Source organism: Sus scrofa, chromosome 3 (genome assembly GCF_054392235.1).
Source record: "Sus scrofa isolate SSC_HxYL_T2T_F1_AM1 chromosome 3, Sscrofa_HxYL_maternal_Yorkshire_Landrace_v2.0, whole genome shotgun sequence".
Taxonomy (NCBI): domain Eukaryota; kingdom Metazoa; phylum Chordata; class Mammalia; order Artiodactyla; family Suidae; genus Sus; species Sus scrofa.
This window is the reverse complement of record NC_139385.1, coordinates 87,402,377-87,422,167: the sequence shown is the minus strand read 5'-3', so window position 1 is coordinate 87,422,167 and position 19,791 is coordinate 87,402,377. Positions and strand designations below refer to the sequence as shown.

The 19,791-nt window shown below is 43.0% G+C and overlaps 1 long non-coding RNA gene across 1 annotated transcript; it reads left to right on the top strand.

Annotated features, from left to right (window-relative positions):
* The first annotated feature begins 220 nt into the window (after window positions 1-220).
* LOC146404754 (uncharacterized) lies at window positions 221-19,404 on the top strand. The gene is made up of 4 exons (XR_014839718.1): window positions 221-351; window positions 13,618-13,850; window positions 14,378-15,101; window positions 16,738-19,404. It is a non-coding gene; the product is annotated as an uncharacterized LOC146404754 (long non-coding RNA).
* Window positions 19,405-19,791: the final 387 nt, after the last annotated feature.

Below are 19,791 nucleotides of genomic sequence, written 5' to 3'. Positions count from 1 at the left end.
GATAACCAGGTTGAAAATCAAATTATCTGTGTTAGGGTGAATATTATAGTGTGAATACTGCCTGCTGTGCTGTGAATGAATCTTGTAAACACAATCAAATGCATCTCTCCCTTTCTCCTTCGTTCAGCGACCCCCCCCCCCCCCACTTACAATCCTGCTCCGGGAGGCAATTCCTGCCCCTCCCCTCCCATTGTCACAGCAGTTCCTGTTTATCGTGGGTGACATCTTCAGCTTCAACGCAGCGTGAGCCCTGCCATGTTGGAACTGTTCTTCGAGCCTCAGCCTTTTCGATTAAAGCCGCTTCATGAATAACGAAGGATAAATAAAGTCAATGTCGCCCTTTTCTCAGAGGTATGTGAAATGCTTTGTTTAACTACAAGTGTCTGCTGAGAAATTTCAGGTCTCCCAAATAGTGTGATTGAAGGTACAGAGGAGACGTGTAAAAGAAACCATTTTTGTTCCATTGCTAATTTACTAAATTATCCAGACAGGAGGGCAAGGGGTATGCTGTGTGACGTCACGAACTTCAAGCCCGGGGCTTTCAAGAGGGGAGGGGAATGAGTGAGTGAGTCCCTTGCTGTCACAGGCTTTGAGTCCCTTCTCCGCTGCCGTCTCCAAGCTTTGTGGAGGGGGTAGGCTAGTCATTTAGGGAGTGCACGGCTTCAGATGCTGACAAGGGATTAAAGGAAGACTTCCTCTGATGGAAGGAAAGCCACGGTTCCAACGCCATACAAGGCAAGGTTGCTGTAAGATCTGAGCAAGTGATGGCCCATGCAGGGTTGAACTAGATCTTTCCTCCCGCTGGCAGCATCCTTGCCTAATGTTGCCAGATCTCCAAAGTGCACAACCGCAACTTCCAGAAAGGGAAAATAAACTCCATGAGTTATGGGGTTACCCTGACCAGTTCTTTATGTAACAAGACAGTTCGTTGCTCCCTTAGCAAAATAGTGATGGTGATGGTCTTGGAGATGAATTCCTCTCTCCTTTCCAGACGTGTTCTTTCCTTTTTTTTGTACCTGTCCTTCCCTGACCCTCAGCACTGAAGGCCCCAGAAAGGGCCTATTGTTCTCAAGCAGACCTCCTTGACCCCTGCCCGCGACACAGCAGCCACCACGACAGCCCTCCAGTGCCTCCCTGGACCCCTTCCCCGTGCCCTCCCCCCATCTGGGAGCCTCTGGGGAGTGAGTACTGATGAGTACTGAGTGAGTACTCATAGCTCAGTTCCCAGGCAGGATTCTCAATTTGTCTGAGGTCTTCAATGTGATGACCCAACAGAAGGAGCTCACAAGCAATGATGACATTGTAAACATGGGGGCAATGACAGAAACAGCCTCGGATCTTTTCAGCTCTGGAAACATTGCTTACAGGCAGCCACCTGGCCACAGGGTCAGTCTGGCTCTTCCCAGGGCACATCTTTGTTGGTTTGCCAGGGATTTTGAGGGCCGGATGCTCCAAAGCTTTCCCAAGAGGAGCAAGGGTCTGGGGTCATCCTTCTTGGAGGCTTATCCTTCTCCAATTCCCAGTCCTTTTCATGCATTGAAAGCATAAGACCAAAATGAGCCTCAAATTAAGTCGTAAAGAGGAGGAAAGCATTACCCCCAAAGATGCCGAGCTTGGCAAAGGGAAGGGGCCTTCCTGGGTGATACTGCTGCTGTGTTATCAGCAGGCTATCCAATAAGACAAGGTTCAATACTTTAATCACTAGCTGGGAGAACTCCTTCCACTTCCCCTGTAGATCTGTAGATCTCTCTCCCAGGCATTGATTGATGTTAGCAAAAATCAGCTCAGGAAAATACTGGGGAAAGTCAGGGACCAATCAGCTTTGAATGGAGACTAGGCCATGGAAATACTTCCCCATTTTCACCATGTACCCTCCCCTGCATCCTTACCGCACCCCTCCCAAGAGTCTAAGCCATTTTTCCCCATTTCCCCTCCTTCTCCAAAGGAAGACCCACTTTTTGAGGCAGAATAGATCTTGGGACACCCCTTCTGCGAAACAATCCAAATAACTCAAAACCTGGTACTTCTGCGTACTCTGTCGTGGGGATCTCAAGATGGACAGTTGTTCACACATCCTGGAGGAACAGGAAAAACAAGAAGCAGCATTGCCCATGACCTTTCAGCTGTTGCATCATGTGCATTATCCACAACGCAGCCAAGAACGGAGCTTTAGGAGGAAAGCAGGTTTTCCCTGCTCTAATAAGAAAAACAGTAAGAGCTACCCTTTATTTACCATTTACAGAGCGCCAGGTACGGTACTAAGCTCATTACACTCAGTGTTTCACTTACTCCGATAAGCTAGCAGAGGCTTAAAGAAGTTAAGCAACTTGCTTAGAGTTACACAGACAGTCAGCGGAAGAGCTGGCATTCGCACTGAGGCAGCTTGACTCCAGAGAGGACAGAAAGAATGTGTGTGTGCGCACGTGCGTGTGCATGCATGTGTGCACATGTGCCCACAAACCTGAAAGTAAAGTCCCAGGGGCGGGGCCCCTGTGTGGTTCAATGCTATAAACTGTGGTCTGAAAAACCATCCTTGGTACGTAGTAGACACTCTGTTAACATTGGCCAAATGTGTGATGAGAGACTGGATTTAATCCAGAGCTTAGCTGAATTCACCATTAAAAAAATAAGATAAAAACGAATAATTTGTCCATGTGTTTTAACATTTCAAATTGTGCGTATCAGCTCATTTTATTCTCATAAAACCCTGTGCGGTTGAGATGGCACATATCAAATAAAGAAACTGGAGCTTGGAGAGTGAAATGGACTTCGGTATTTACCATAACGTTTCATCATGGCTGTGCACCAAGAACTGTGCTATTACTTTATATTTATTAAATTAGTGAATCCTGATAACCCCCAGAGGTAGTTTCTTTTACCATCTCCTTTTGATAGAAGAAGGAACTGAGGCACAGTTTGGCTAAGACCTAGCATTTATGAATTTCCCATATGCTACAGGCAGGTATTAAATCTGGATGGAGCTGGAACTAGCTCCTGGGTCTTAACCGTTGTTTTTGTATTTTGATCCACACAACATTTTATCTGAAAGAGATACCTAGGAGATTATTTCATCTCTTTTCCTCTGATAGAATTTGTTTTTTTTTTCTTTAAATGTTTTTTTCCATTATGATTGGTTTACAGTGTTCTGTCAATTTTCTATTGTACAGCAAAGAGACCCACTCACACATACATACAGACATTCTTTTTCTCACATTATTCTCCATCATGCTCCATCATCAGTGACGAGATACAGTTCCCAGTACTATATCCTCTGATAGAATTTGAGGCTCAGAGAAGGTGATCCATTTTCCCAGACTCTTACAGCTAATGGCCTGACCAATGGCCAAATTGAGACTGGAATTGTGCTATCCAAGGAGGAGCCGCCAGCCGCAGGTGGCCATTTAAATTTAAATTAATTCAAAGTAAATAGTTAAAAATGCAGTTCCTCAGGATGTACTAGCCACATTCTGTGTGTTCAAATGTCACATGTATTTAAAGGCAACCATATTAGATAACTCAGATTATAGATTTCACAGCTTCGTGGCTTTGCTCTCCTAATGTACTCATGTTCTCGCTGGTAGCTCTAGATGCATGGATTTCTTCGCTAGATATGTCCATAGACTCAGCACTCTCCATTTATCCATTCATTCTCGTCTTCCTCCTATTGTGATAGACCCCCCCCCATTGCCTTAGGCAATATGAAATGCTGTCTTTGAAGAGCTTAGTGCTTTAAGAGCTAACATTTCCATTGCAGAAGCAAAGAACAGTTCTGAGTCATCGTGGAGGAAATAAAATTATTTCTTACATTTATGATATTAAGAGTTTGCAAAAAGCTTTCATCGGTCATTCTCTCGTCTAAGCTTCAAAATAACCACTAGTATGAGAGCAGCTATCCTTAGACCCATTTTATTTTATTTTATTTTTTGCTTTTTTGTTTTTTCCCTTTTATGGCCGCATCCTCAGCATATGGAAGTTCCCAGGCCAGGGGTTGAATCCGAGCTGCAGCTGCCAGCTTACACCATAGCCACGGCAACCCTGGATCCCAACCTCATTTTCAACTTACATCGCAGCTTGCAGCAACCCCAGGTCCTTAACCCACTGAGCGAGGCCAGGGATCAAACCCACCTACTCATAGACACTATGTCAGGTTCTTAACCCCACTGAGCCACAACAGGAATTCCTTGACCTATTATAGAGATGAGAAAACTGAACTTTTGAATGTAAAAATAACCAACTGGAAATGGCGTGTCAAAGCCCAGATTAGACAACTCATGTATGCACAGACACAGTGTAAGAATTCAAAGCATGGACACTACAACACAAGGCAGATTTCTGATTTTCCTTGTCACTGTCTAGTCCATGCCTGGTCTGGGAAGACAACATGAAGGAAGCATGGTCTCTGCCCTCTCAGAGCTTAAAACTGAAAGTTTAGAGAGTACAAGTCTCATGTATATATCAAGAGAAAAAATCTAAGTCAATGACCAACACCCATTGTGGTAATAGTGCAGTTTTGCCCCTGATGCAAGCTCATTGCCCAGTCCAATTCTCACCCCATAATAGGCGCTCGATAAGCATTTGTTGAGTAAGTTTTTGTGGGAATGTAATCCATGCTTAGGTCCAGGCAAGGGAGCAAGGCAATGTACATAGCAGTTCAAGACCCTGAAATGTGACTCCATCTCCATCTATTTATGTAGTTGTCAGTTAAAATGTACACTGACTTCTCTCAATGCTTGAACTGTTTTCCCGATAGCAATTTTTATATAAACACATCTTTACCTCAGGAAATTGGCTGGGGCATTAGATTACCAAGAAAGGCTAAGACCATTGTGGGAAACAGCAAAAAGAGTTTGCATTTAAAGTAAAAATAGGAATGGAGGAATGATATAAGAGAATTAGTCAGAGACAGCTAGCTGTTGGACCCCAGATGGGAAAGACTTTTGGAAAATGTTTGGGAAGATAAGGTTGTCACTTGATTTGGGTGTTTCTGTCACATGACCCAATTGCTAGAGGGTTGGAAAAATTTGGTTTTCTTAAAATATATTGGAAAGCTTCTTGAGTGATTCCCAATATCCTAAAAATATTTTCGAATTAGGGACAAATTTTATCAAATGCAAACTTTCTAAGGTCCATGTAATAATGATATTGTCAGTGTTTCCTTGGGAGGATCAATTCTGGTTTTGAAAATTCAAGGAAAAAATTAATAATTTAGTAGGTCTATGTTTTATTCATTTTTCACCATCCTAGTAGAAAACGAATGAAGAAGCAAATGCATGAATTATACTGGGGATAGTACGCAATCTAATTCCAATCAGAAATAAAGACGTAATTGTGAGTGGTTGGGCACTGTCATTTTCAAACTAAGATGTTCATGCTTGGGGTGGAGGGAAGCCTAGAAGAGGAGAGAGCTGACAGCTCCCCCAGGATCTACTAGTCTCCTTAACCACTTGAGTGGTGCTGCCCCCAAGCTGAAATAGTGCAAAGATTTGAATTAAATATCACTCAACTCCAACATCCACAGGTTCCTCTTCCTCATGCACAGGTCCTGCCTTAAAAAGCAACAGAGGCATGATTTCTTCACAGGAGCACTTACAACTTAAATTAGGATAAGGCTAATTCTTTAGTAGCCTAATTGTGGATACTGCCATCCTCTCTTCTGTTAATATCTCTAACTGCCTCGTATCAAGTCTCCCTGCCTCCAGCCCATGTTCTCAGCAACTCATCTATCTTGTCCTTTGCGGACTATCTCCTCATGGCTTATAGAATAAAGTACAAACTCTTTAGTCAAACAGGCAATGCCTGGCCCCATCTGACACCAGCCTGCTGCTAAAACCTCATTTCTCGCTTCTCCACTCCAGACACACCTCTCCGCTCATTCCTTTATGAATACATTCATAGCTAGGACTTTCCAAGGTTTTCCTGCGCCATCTCCCCTCCCTGAAAATGGATCTCCAGGTCTCTGCATTTCCTTGGCCTATAGTAAGGTGCAATACTTATTGAATGAATGGATGGATAGATTTCATCCCTGTGCTTCTTCCAAACCCAACTCTTCTATAAATCTTTTACTTTATTGACACGTTTTGCATTTACTTAGCCCTGCTTTGAATCCTAAACCACGGGTCTTTACCTTTTATTTGGCATTCAGCAATGCTGACTTGTTTCAATTATGAATTAGCAACGCATTAATTAAATCACTGAGCCTTTGCCAAGTGCCTGTTATGTAGCAGACACTGCACTAGGCACCAGGGATAGAGGCAGATGAGCTTCCTACCCACTGTAAGGATCTTTCCATCCAACGGGGAAACAGAGGAGAATATCATCAACCATCGCCATAAAAGATAACACATAGGAAGTGCTGTGCAATTGCATTGGAAAATCCAGGTAAGGGTGACTTATTAAAGCCCGAGCCACTCAAGAAATATTCCCAAAAAGTGATAGTGTTTAAACTGAGGGATGCTGATTTGGTGTGTCTTTTCTCTTCAAATCTACCTGAATGGGGATTTTTGTTTTGACCAGGGTCTCATGCTTAGTAATAATATTCATCCTTTGACTTTTGGGCTGCCTTACCATGATTAAAGAGATTTTTCAGATCTTTACCTCAATTAATTCTTATAAAACTTATCTGACATAGCAGGTCAGGGAGGGAAGACCACAGGACCCAAGAGCAATATGTATTCAATCTCATGGCCAGCATGCATTTCCAAGGAAGGTTTTCTGATGCCTACTAGAGACCCTGAAATCCCACTTGACAACTTGAAGAGTTGGCATTATTTAAGTGGAATTTGAGTTTTCTGGTTTGTCTTTAATGGTACTGAACTGGATCATTCTGGAAGACCCAGGCCTTGTTGTTGGAAGAGAGAATCAATCACGAGGGGCAGATAGAAAGACACTGGGAGAATCCAACTTCAAGGGACATCTAGGGTCTGGGGGTGAGTAAATGATGAAAGCAAGAGAGTGTTTTTCAAGGACATTTTAAGAGAGGTATGTGGCAGGGCTGTTCTCATCCACAGCGGAGAACAGAGGTCATCCCAGGAGTAAGGAAAGAGAAGAAATTTGTGCTCATAAAGAGTCCAATTGGAGTTCCCTTCATGGCTCAGGGGTAATGGCCCCAACTGGTATCCATGAGGACACAGGTTTGATCCCTGGCATCATTCAGTGGGTTAAGGATCTGTCATTGCCATGAGCTATGGTGTGGGTCACAGACCTGGTTCAGAGCCCACGTTGCTGTAGCTGTGGCCTAGGCCAGTGGCTACAGCTCTGATTTGACCCCTAGCCTGGGAATCTCCATATGCCACAGGTGTTGCTCAAAAAGATAAAAAAAAAAAAAAAAAAAAAGGAGTCCAATATAAAATTCATAAGTTTAAAAATGAATGTTCAATGATGCTGAGGTTTGTTTGTTTGTTTGTTTTACTTTTTGTTTGTTTGTTTTGGCCACCCTGTGGCATAAGCATATGGAGTTCCTGGGCCAGGGATCAGATCCCATCCACAGTTGTGACCTGTGGCATCCTAGTGCTCCGGAGAGGCCACTGATCTCATTTTACCACAGTGGGAACTTCTAAGTGATGCTGAGTTTTTTTTGCTAGGGGTCGAATCAGAGCAACGGCTGCCAGCCTATACCACAGCCACAGAAATATCAGATCCAAGCCGCGTCTGAGATCTACACCACAGCTCCTGGCAACGCCAGATCCTTAATCCACTGAGCAAGGCTTGGGATCGAACCTGCAACCTCATGGTTCCTAGTCAGATTCATTTCTGCTGTACCAAGAAGGGAACTCCCGATGCTGAGTTTTAATGCAGCTCTCTTGCCAAAAGAGCTTCACCCACTAAATATCAGGTGACTCCTCCTTCACTTCTGTCAGCAGAGTTTTCCTTGTCTTCAAGAAAGGACTGTATAAATATGGCAGAAATATGTTCCTGGATTGTAAAAGAAAAAAAAATTCAGCTCTAAGATGCAACATCTTGAAAGTTTATAATTCAAACACTTTTATTGGGCTCAGTATCTAATCCTTGAAGCCACTGGGCGAAACTCAAAGATTACATGGTAACTTGACTAATAATTTAAGAGCTGCCAAAAGAGAAAATATAGTCAATCTTTCTCCTAAGGAAAGATCCATGAATCCTAAGCCTAAAAGCTCCAGTCTTTAAGGTGCAAATGTAGAAGCCCTGGGCAGAAACTACCCAAACTCCTTTGAAACGAAAATAAACCTGATATGTCAAAGGCACAAAGATTTGTAACCATCATTCACTCATGTAAGGTCCCAGGATACTCATGAATCCGGGATGGTTCAGACCAGGGTTTTCAATATTGAGTGGGACAACTTTCTTCAACAGAGACCCATGAAAATGTTGGAAACATTACCTTTCTTCACGTTGCTGTTGATTTGTTTCTACCCGAGAGACTATTAAAAACACACAAAGCTTTTGGCTTTTAAAATATGAGACCTATTCATCCTAGTAGCTTTGTTTTCCTGCGAAGTGTGTTCTGGTCTTAGGTTGCAAAGGAGTGAGACCTCCTGCCAAGGCATGGGCATGTATGGTAAGATGGATGCATTAGCTCATTCATGGGAGTTTGTTACTCTTTTATAAAATGTGTTTTTTAACCCATGGCTGGAGGAGGATGGGTTAGAGCAGACTGTAGGGATTAAGAGCTTAGAGTTGAGGATAGGCAGATCTGGAGTTGAGTCTGGCCAATCTGATCACTAGCTTCATGACCTTAGGCAAGTTTCTTTGACCTATGAGGATTTGCTCTCTTTGTCTATAAAAATGATGATAACACAACCTACCACATGGGATTATTAGGAGGATTAAATGGGATGATGCATATAAAACCCTTAGGAGGATATCTGGCAAATCATCAGCACTCAATACACAGTAGGTGTTATTTTTGCATTTGCTGATATTTTTTTCTTTTGAATTAAAGTGAGCTGATTTACCATGTTGTGTTAATTTCTGTTTTACAGCAAAGTGAGATATATATATATATTCTGTTATAAATACATTCTTCTTCATATTCTTTTCCATTATGTTTTATCATACGTTATTGAATATAGTTCCTTGTGCTACCTTTTATTTATCCATTTTATATATATTCGCTTACATCTGCTAACCCCAATCCCACTCTACCCCTCCCCCAATCCTTTTCCCCTTGGCAACCACAAATCTGTTCTCTATGTCCATGAATCTGTTTCTGTTTTGTAGATAGGCTCCTGTGTCATATACGTTTTGTTTGTTTTTGGTTTTCTTTTGCTATTGTTTAAATTTTTTCTTTCTTTCTTTTTTCCTTTTTTTCTTTTTACAAATTCTTATGCCAAGGCTGACTTTCAATAGATTACAGTGAGGGAGCTGCTCTGCTACATAAAAATCTACATTTGTGACATAGTTTAGATTCCACATATAAGCGATATCATAGGGTATTTGACTTTGTCTGTCTGACTTACTTCATTTAGTATAATCATCTCCAGATTCATTCATGTTGCTGCAAATGGTATTATTTCATTCCTTTTTATGGCAGAGTAGTATTCCATGGTTTATATGTATTATTGCTATTTCTACCATCATCTAAGTACTATGAGGTCTTGCTAAATCCACACTCTGATCTAAGACACCAGACTCTTTTCATGGTTCTAATGAAGGTTCACTGCCACTTCTCCCTACATTGAGCAAGTGTGATGCTTTGATCATAGGGATCAAGAGTCCCCTGGATCTATGAATGATCTAGAGGACAATGTGCCTTTATGCTGGAGGCAATTAATGAGAGACAAGGACACTGCAGCATGTATAACAGAGTCCCCAAAGGATGGAGAAACTGAGTCATATGCAGGATGATGAGAAACCTGAAGGTATTTAGTAGAAAGAAGACTTAGAATGGATAACATAGCTCCTTTCATATACGTGAAGGGCTTTGTATCAAATAAGGATTGGACTAGATCAGAGCTTATCTATCTCAGCACTATTGGCATTTTGGGTGAGATAATCCCTTGCCATGGGGGTTGTTTGGTGCATTATACAATACTTAGTATTCTTGTCAGTGGCATTTTTGGTAGTTGTGACAACCAAAAATGACATTTGGCCAAATGTCTTTTGGAAGACAAAATCCACCTCTCTTTGTTTGAAAGCCACTAGACTAGGTTAATCTTATAGAACAGAGTAGAACTTTGACCAGCTTATGGAGATGCCCATGAGGAATGAGTTTATTCTTTATTACTGATCAGCAAGGTGCTACAACAGAACAGTGGAGCTTCTGGTCACTGGTTTAGACAGTTAGTTGGCTTTTTCTAAATAGAGCACTTATTCTGAATATACTATTGGTATTTTTAATTTTCATGTTCCTGATTCTCCCATGCTCTATGTTCTTTTTGAAGAAATTCCTATCATCTCAGATGGGATTTTTAGACCATCACAGCACACAGTTATAAGGAAATGACCAATGTGGTGGAGAAGGCACTAAAACTCTAGATGCTGATCTATTGCTTGTGAGTTAATAAGGCTCTCTGGGTCTCAGGATCTCAGATGCTTTCTCTTGTTCAAATCCAACATTTGCTGGTTCTGGTATGCTGCCTCCTAACTGTGCTGTCAAGCCATTAACTTTCTCTGTCTTTGCTTGTCTTTTATAATTAATTATGTCATTGATAATCCCAAGAAACCCTCACCCACTCAGATCTAGATATTCTGCTTGCTGAGGTGATTAGCCCTTTAAATATGAAGAAGAAGACTAAGATAAAAATTTATGAATTTTGGACGAGATAAAAGTGGATATTGCCTTTCACTAGCAAACAAGGAACTCAGGTGATCCTCAAAACTGTTTCCTGAAAAAAACATAATGATGATACATTTGGGTAGAGTTTTTCAATTTTTTTCTTATGAGTTTATTTTTCATATTAAAGTATAGTTGATTTACAATGTTGTGCCAATTTCTGCTGTACAGAAAAGTGACCCAGTTGTACCCTATATGGGAAAAGAATCTGAAAAGGAATGGATATATGTATATGTATAACCGATTTACTTTGCTGTATGCCTGGAATTAACGTAACTTTGTAAGTTGACTGTATTCCAATACATTTTTGAAATGGAAAAAACAATAAAAAACACATAGTGATATGCTCATAGAAGATAATCAATGCATAGTTATTGGATTAAACAAGATCAAAGTACCCTATTATTCAGTGGACTTTATGCCTAGAAATCCAGGTTTTACTCTGATTTTTGGAACATTCCTGATTCCCAACCATTTTGGAGGTTTTTTTTCTTGTGTATATATACTCTAAAAAGCTTATGTTATAGTATAACATAACATAGTCCTTCTTGTCATACAGCTTTCTGACAATATTTTCCAGTATTAAGAAATGGCATCTATATACTTTCATGTAAAACCACTAAATGTGTCCCTGACAAAGATGATACACTGATTTTCAAAGAGGATAGATAACATGTTCTATGATTGTCAGACCCACAATTGCTTCTTCCAGTTGAGTCAGCCATACCATTATCTCGGTAATGCGCACTCCCTTCTGAGAACCAGAGAACTGCCCTGCCTAATATCGCACTTGAGGAAGATGAGATGAATAAACCAAAGATAGAACTAATCCAAATACCAGTTGGTTGGAGGTCAGAAAGAGATCATGACAAGAGGAAAGAAATGTGTGACTATCCCAAGCAAGGATGCCACCCACCCTTAGATTTCTTATAGGTGGTCCCTGAGCATTCCTAAAGTGAGTCAGAATTGGCTAGGCTAGGATGATGCAGTAACCAATGACCATCAAATGCCAATGGTTTACAACAATTAAGGTTATTTCTTTCTCATCATACTCATCCTGGGTCTCCATTAGACCTATCCCATGCTATCTTCACTCCAGGGCCCAGGTTGACAGAGAAGACCCTCTTTGGGACATTGCTGGCCATGAAGCAGGAGGGAAAAGAGAGCCGGGAGATCACTTGCTGATCTTAAAACTTCTGCATGTCAGTGATCCCCGTCACTTCCCACACAGTCCGCTGGTGAGAGTGAGTTGCATGGCCAAGCCCCAACACTAGGGGACTGAAATATAATTCTCCTGTTGGAGGGGGGCATGAAGATTGGGAACAATAATTCAAGCTTCCATAGTTCTTTTCCTGCAGAATTCATCTCTTCTAGGAAGCAAGCTGAATGACGTAAGGCTGAAAAATGGAGGCACACCTGTGTGCGTTCATTCGTGGATAGAGGATGTGGAAGGGCGTTTCTCAGTCGGATCGCCCCCCTTTGCCTCCTGCTGCGTAGGTGGGGAATCTGAAGCTCATCTTTCTCACAGTCTCCTGTTAACTTGGGGAGAGGCAACTCAGGCCATATCCCCTGATGGAGCGGAGATGGCAGCTGCAGACAGAAATACCGTGTTTTCTCCGGTAGTCCCCCATCAGTGCATCTATGGATGTGCAGCTGCCTTGCTAACTAGCCACTTGTAGAGACATTTGGAAAGCCATGTGTCTAGCCTTATTATGGCCAGACCGTTCCACTGGAACTGTGCCCCTGATGAGTTGCTGTCTGTCTAGTTGGTTTGCCTTTGCGGGCTGCTTTCTTGCCAGCCCCCATTGCTTATGACATGTGTGTTGTTGAAATTGTGTCAGAGTGAAAATCTCTCATTGACTGTAAAAGGGGGAAAAACAGGCACTGGTGGCATGTCACTCGTCTGCCTAAATCTCCAGTGGTGCCTCCATCCCTGGAGCGCCAGGAAAGCATCTCATCCAGAAGTTCTGTTGGTTGTGAATCAAAATACACATTTAGTATTGTTATTTTTTTTAATTTTATCCTCTGTGTCATTAAACAGCAATGCCTCCTACGTATTTGGTAAGCTGTGACTCTGCAAAAACTCCTGGGTGTCTCCAAGCCCAAGCTTGGTGCTCAAAGAGTTGCTGTTGTCAAATGCTAAATGGCCCTTTATTTGGGCAACCAGAGGACATATTTAGATTTGAAGTCATCATCTATAATCTACTAAATTCATGATTTTATGATGTGATTAGGCAGGCTCTTCTCTGCAATCGCCTAAAAATAAGATAATGTAATGGAAACTGAATTCATGGGATGTATAAACAGCCCTCGCTCTGAGATGGTGCTTTGTCTGGGTCAGATTTCTTGTGATTGGCAGCAAGCTGTGACAGCTCCTACTGTACGTTCCTAAGAGGAGCCTGGGTAGAAATGGTCAATTAGAACTGCCACTCAGCCTCTCCTCACGTCGCCTGCTAGCAGACAGCCACGTGGGCTCTGAACTAGCTGTTAGATGGAGAAATCCTCCTCCCCACTGTCACTGGCTTAAGTGGAGGTGATTCCGGGAAAATCTTAATTGCATTCCCAGGTACCTAAAGTTAAAACCCAGCAAAAATGAGGCAACTTACACTATGGGATAGAATTAGCCATCCTCCAGGGCAGGTACAACAGAATTCTTTCAAGTGGCATATTTCTCCTGATTTTTGTCACAGCCACTAAGGCAGGTGTGGTCTTCCTCTCTTGCCCTACTCATGGCTTTCTCCTCTGTGGGGCAAAACTCTCGCCTCTCTCCTGCTACACACCCATGTGTTCTCTCCCAGAGGATATAGCGATGCAGCCATGCACGTGATTGTCCTCTCCCTTTTCTGCTTCTGGTGCCCTGATTTCAGGGAGAATGGAGTCCATCCAGAGAGAAGCTGGTTGGAGCTGGGCCTTTGCTGATTTCCTCCTTGAATGGTGAAGGATGTTGCCAAGTCATCCATCTCACCCTGCAGGTCTTGTAATGTTGCAAAGGCAAGCAGAAGGAGAGTTCAGGCCAATGTGGGAAACTTGCCAAATGGGCAGAAAAGACGTACAAAAGTTTCATCCATGTCATCAAGAAGAAAACATCATTGTACTGAAGGTGAGCTGAAGAGAAGGCTGAGTTTGGACCCAGAAAGAAAAGATTCCTCTAAGTAAGAAAGGTTAGGGGAGGGAGAAGAGAAGAGCAGAGAGAAGGGGCAAAGAGAAAGGAGAGGAGAGAGGGTAATGGGGAGGGGAGAGTAGGAAGCAGAGTGAGATGTGTTCTAATTAGGAGGGGTAGGTGGAAATGAAGGAGAGAGACTATCCCTTCTGTCAAAAAGGCCTGGGGCCTTTCCTCCAGATATCCAGAAGAGTTGAGAGGAATAAGGCAATGCTTAGACAGGCCGGGCATGGAATGAGCTTGGGGAGGATGATGGGCCAGCAGTAAATCTTAAAGTAGACCTCAAAGATGTGGAGTGTGTTGGAGCCCTTCTTCCATGGAGGACCCCCCCCCCCCCCACACACACACCAACCTTCTGTTGATCAGAATTTACCCTGTTACCTCCTGGGACCCAGCTGAAAATGGGGTCGCAAAACCCACCTTGTCAGTGCTGTTTGCTGACACATTACTCATGACCTATTTTCCAGGCACTGCTGAAGCCACCTCTGGGTCCAGGCAGCAATGAGCAGGAGGCCCTTGCCCTTCAGCTCTTCATGCAAGTGGAAGAATCTCCAGGAAGTCCACCCACCTGTTGCACCATGGTCCATTCTGGGGCACTCACTCAGGACAACTCATGTAGAAAAGGAGCTTACTTGGGTTAATTCTATCAGAACATAAATGCTCTGTCCTCTTGGATAGAAATGGCTGTACTGGGGACCTTGGTGGCTCACTTCAACAACTGTACTCATCAAGCTCTAGGAACTCAAAGGAGGCTAAAGCTCAAAACAAGTCTGAAGTGGGTTTGCTGTTTTGGAGGCATTTGTGCTGCAGTAGATGCAAACTATTATATTTAGAATGGATAAGCAAGGGGGTCCTACTATAAAGCACAGGGAACTAGAGCCAGTCTCTTGGGAGAGACCATGATGAAAGACAGTATGAGAAAAAGAATGTGTATATGTATGTATGACTGAGTCAATTTGCTGTACAGCAGAAATTGCCACAACACTGTAAATCAACTATACTTTAATTTAAAAGAAAGAAAAAGGATTTCCTGTTGTGACTCAGAGTTAGCGAACCCGACTAGTATCCATGAGGATGTGGGTTCGATCCCTGACTTTGCTCGTGGGTTATGGATCCAGTGTTGCCATGAGCTGCCATGTAGGTCACAGAAACCACTCAGTTCTGGCATGGCTGTGGCTGTGGTGTAGGCTGGCAGCTGCAGCTCCAATTCAACCTCTAGCCTGGGAACTTCCGTATGCTGCAGGTGTGGCCCTGAAAAACACTGCCCCCCCCGCCAAAAAAAAAGAAAAAAGAAATGACTAGCTCACATGAAACAAAAACATGGGTGAGGGCTTAAACTCAAGTGCTGAAGTCATGGCCAGATTTATAGAGCCCAGATTTACAGACCAGAGAGAAGAGGGCTGCTCAGAGGGGTACCTTGGTGGAGTGGAGCCTGGGATATAGATGGTGAGGAGGGGACTGGACAGAGGAGTGGAGCCAGGAGAGCATCCTAGGTCAGGCTGAGGCAGCTTGAGCATGTCAAGTAAGCTGGGAGTGACCACGGTCCACAGGGACAGAAGCTCAAGTGTTGGAAGGGATTTGTTAACATATGAGAGTTGAACGCCAAGAGTGAGAGGTTCACATCCTCCACATGTGAAAAGACTCAGGCTTTTGTAACACTTATGAAGTGACTACTAAGAGCCCTGGACTATGTCAGGTTCTGTATGTATAAAAGACTAAGGACCGTGCCTGGAACATAGTAGCTCCTCAATACTTGGGTTTGGGCAGGATTGAATGATCTTTGAAGTTGTGGGTGAGTTTCTTTTTCTTGGTAGGGGAGGAAGGATTACCAATGTATGTTGGGGCAAAGTTGTCTGTCACTGTTGCTTGGGGTGAATTGGAAGATGGTGGAGAGTATGACCAGAGCTCTAGGTGCCTTCATTTATCTGCCTCTGGAGAAGCCAAATTTAGTTTTCTAAAACCATCTTGAGATCAAAATGTTCAAAACAGAATTCATCACCTTTCCCTCAAAACTTAATCTCACTCCCAGTCTTTTTAGAGTCTGTGATACAATGACATCCCATTCAGTCATCCAGATTCCAGCCATCAATCATGAAAGAGTGAGAGAGAAAGAGAGAGAGAGAGATGAAATGTATGCTGTATATATTTTCGAAGAAATAAATATCAGGTAAGTAGCATTGTTGCTAGAGAGGAAACTGGAGTCATCTACAGATGAAGGATTAATGTTTTATACCAAACACACATCAGGATACTTAGTAAAAAGGCAATAATAAAGTTGGGAAGGGAAGGGATCTTAGGGTTTCCTAATACAGCAGGAAAGCCGTGGCAGACAGTAAAAGAGGTATTTTCTCATGACACCTGGCTTCCTAAAGGCCCTGAAGAATTCATGATGGTTCAAAGGTTGCCCTGCAATCGACTTAAATACACTTCTGGGACAGGGTCCCAAATGAGAATGCCAGCTTTGTTTCACTTAGAGAGGAAAGGATTAGGGATTCCTGATTTAGAACATTCCTCTCTATGACGGGGTTCATGGGCTAACAAGGAGACGTTGCTTTCTGTCTGGAGATGACGTCAGGAAGGACTTAGCTATGAAGAAAACATTTGTGACAGGGCAGGTCACAGGATGCTGAAATGCAACATCTCTAAAAAAATTTTTATGTTATATTTTGGAACTCTCTTTTCCCTGTCTTTTGCCTCATGGTCTATCAAATCAGCATCCTCTTATCATTTAATTAGATTCCAAAATATCCCTTTGGATGTAAGAGGCTTCGACCTATCAAGTTTGTCAGGGAACACTCCATAACAATTCTTTTTTTTTTTTTTTTAGGGCCGCACCTGCAGCATATGAAAGTTCCCAGGTTAGGGGAATTGGAGCTGGAGCTGCCAGCCTATGCCACAGCCACAGCAACATGGGATTTGAGCCTCCTCTGCGACCTATACTGCAGCTGACAGCAACTCGAGATCCTTAGCCCCCTGAGCAAGGCCAGGGATCAAACCTGAATCCTCATGGATAGTAGTTGGGCTCATAACCTGCTGAGCCACAATGGGAACTCCAGGCAATTCTTTATAATTTGTACCACCACTCCCTCACTGTGCCCTGAGTATGTTTTGAGCCCCTGCAGTGTAACTGGCAATCTTGCCAACACTGGAAAGTAGGGGAGGAGCCTCACTTATTCATTTATACTTACTAAGCAGTGGCTGGTAAAAGCCCCAGGGCTTTAACGCTAAAGAAAGCAGACACTGGCCTGCCCTGGGGCTTATGTTTCAGTGGACACGGCACACGGATACACACCCAGTTGTGGCATATAATGACAGATAATGGTCAGTGCTAAGAGGGGGAAGAAAGGCGAAAGTGTGATGGTGGCTGCCTTTTGTACTTATCCTTCATGTGTGTGGTCAGGGAAGGTTTCGCTGAGGAGATGACATTTGGCAGAGATCATCCGGGTAGACCTTTGAGCAAAGAGCCTTCCAGGCAGAGGGAATGGTCAGTGTGAGAGTTCAGAGTAGGCATGTCCTTGGCCTGTTCAAGAAATAGCTGGGAGGCCACATGGCTGAGTGAGGAGAAGGAGGGATAGGAAAAGTGGGGGTGAGTCAGAGAGATATCAGGCTTTATGGATCTTGTCGAGTTTTAGTCTAAATATGATAGGACATTTTTGGAAGGGTTTCAATAGAGGAGTGATATGACATGTGGAGAATAAGGCAGGGCAGAGTGGAAGCAGGAAGGAGAGATAACCATTGAAGCCCAGACCTTGGAAGAAGCCACAGCCCAGCGAGGAAGCTGTCTACAACTTCTCAGAGCCCAGGATGAGGAGGATTCAGTGAAGGAGTGTCTCAGGGTGATGGGTGCCCTGGGGGGGTGGGTATGAACTCAGCCAGGGCATCCAAGGATGATCCTAGAGAGACGTGACAGCCCAGAGGGATCTTGAAGATTAAGCAGGGGTTTTTCAGATGGGAGAAAAGAGACCAAGCACTGCTGCCTGAAGGAGCAGTGGATGCAAAGGAATGAGAGGCATGAGAGAATGTCATTCATCTGAGGGACACCAAGCATTTAGAGATGGTTGGGTGTCTGGGTCTCAGATGGCCATGGTGATTAGCAAGAAGGGTGGTTGGAAAAGCTAAATCAAGACAGACTCTGGGAAGCCTCACTTGTTTGTGATTTGATAGTACTGGCCGTGGATTATAAACACCTAGAACTGTGAGCAGAGAAATTAATAACAGCACTTATAAGAGGTGACTATTTCTACCTCCTTCAAAACACAGAATTTGGAGTCATACAGAATTGCATTCAAATCTTGGCTAGAATAAGTAATACCTGGGTGATCATAGGTAAGTTTCTTAATATCTCTTGGCCTTGGTTTCCTTGCCTATAGAGTGAGAAAATAACACCTACTTCGGGAGAATTGTGAGGATTAGATTTTTAATTAATTAATTAATTTTGCTTTTTAGGGCTGCATCTGCAGCATATGGAAGTTCCTAGGCTTGATGTCGAATTGGAGCTGCTTACAGCAACTCCAGAGCCTTTACGCACTGAGTGAAGCCAGGAATGGAACCTGCATCCTCATGGATATTAGTCGGGTTCAAAACCCACTGAGCTGCAACAGGAACTCCCAAGATTAGATTTTTAAAAGTGCTTAGCATAATGCCTGGCCCATCATAAGGGACCAATTACTTAAAGAGTGACTTTTATTATTGCAAAGAGTTGGGTTGGAGAGAAACAGGAGGCAGACATATTGCTGAGGAGACCAGCACAGTGTTGGGGACCCAAGTCAAGGGCCCTAACTCTGATAGCAGGGAAAGATGGGGAGGAAAAGGAGATGTGAAAAATAGGTACGGACTGCCATTGGCAGCGTCTGATGACTTTTTGGCTATGAGAGTTGAGATGTCAGAAGATGAAAACAGGTCCAAAATTTCTGACTTATACCCAGGGAGATTGCTGTGTGATGTGATCGTTGCTAAGACCCGGGAGAATGAAGGAGGAAAGAATATCCAAGGACGCCTTCAAGTCTCTAGTGGAATGTTACTTTCTCATCCCAGTGAAACTGCTTATAGTTGGGATAGATAATTCCCCCAAAGGAAATCCAAGAGCTATCGAGAAGAGGAAATGTGCAGGAGGTTAAAAACAAACAAACAAACAAACCAAAAAACCCACAGTAATGTCCTAGGCTGGGATTTTTCTAATGGACAAGCATGAAGTTTCATACATTTTATTTATGTTTTAGTTTTTATTTTATTTGATTGACTATGGTGGTTTGCAATATTGTGTTAGTTTCCAGTGTAAAGTAATTCAGTTATACATATACATATATTCATTCTTTTTCAGGTTCTTTTCCCACAGAGGTTGTTACAGAATATTTAGTAGAGTTTCCTGGGCTATGAGTAGGGCCTTATTGGTCATCTCTTTCACATATGGTAGTGTGTATCTGTTAACCTCGAAAGCCTGATTTATCCCTTCCTGCCACATTACCCCTTGGTAGCCATAAATTTGTTTTTGAAATCTGTGGGTCTGTGTCCCTTTTGTAAATGAGTTCATTTGTATCATATTTATTTGTATTCAGACTAAGAGGGCTATCCCGGTACTATTGACAAACACACTTTGTGAATGGTCTTTGCTGCTGGGGCTGATAGTGGTGACGGGGTGGATCATGTTACACTGAGCTTTTTTAAGATGGTAAGACCACTGTCTGCACTTAGGGACAGTCTTTCAGGAGGCACTGAGAGACTGAAACTTCTGTCAGTCTCCCCACTGCTCTTTCTGTGATGCAGCTCAGCTCTGAGGTCTAACACTATTGCATCATGAAATGAATGATCACGGATGGTATGCCATGCAATGGTGCCACCTCCACATATGACTCTCGACTCAGTCCCAGAGCTGGTAGACATT